The following is a 400-nucleotide window of genomic DNA, read 5'->3' as shown; positions in this document are numbered from 1 at the left end:
ACTCCGGGCATGGCTGGTCCCATCCCCCAGTCGGTGCCCACGCAGGAAAGGACGGTCAAGCACACACAGTCCTGCGACCGTTTTATTCCCCTTCCCAGATGGTCAGCAGGACTTTGCATTCATCAAAGGCTGAACCGGGTCCAGGAACAGAGAGGTTAAGTGACCATCCAAGGTCACACAGCCAGCTGGGTAATGGGAGGGGAAGCTGGGAGGGGTGGTGGCCTGGGCCACCTAGCAGCTCCTGCCAAACAGGCTCCATCACCACGGGACGCTGTCCAGCCTCCAGCCATGGACACCGCGGCCCACCTCCGAAGGTCTCTGGCCTTGGATTCCCCAAATGCTGACCGACCACCCCCCATCCCGCCCTGTAGGGCTGCAGGCACCGGGTGGGGGGTGGGCG

The 400-nt window shown here is 63.2% G+C and overlaps 1 protein-coding gene across 7 annotated transcripts in view; it reads right to left on the bottom strand.

Annotated features, from left to right (window-relative positions):
* The window catches only part of SULT4A1 (sulfotransferase family 4A member 1), a 33022-nt gene that overhangs the window by 32344 nt on the left and 278 nt on the right, over positions 1-400 (bottom strand). The gene's annotated exons all lie outside the window — the stretch shown is intronic.

Source organism: Pteropus alecto, unplaced genomic scaffold (assembly GCF_000325575.1).
Source record: "Pteropus alecto unplaced genomic scaffold, ASM32557v1 scaffold157, whole genome shotgun sequence".
Taxonomy (NCBI): domain Eukaryota; kingdom Metazoa; phylum Chordata; class Mammalia; order Chiroptera; family Pteropodidae; genus Pteropus; species Pteropus alecto.
This window is presented reverse-complemented; position numbering and strand designations above follow the sequence as displayed.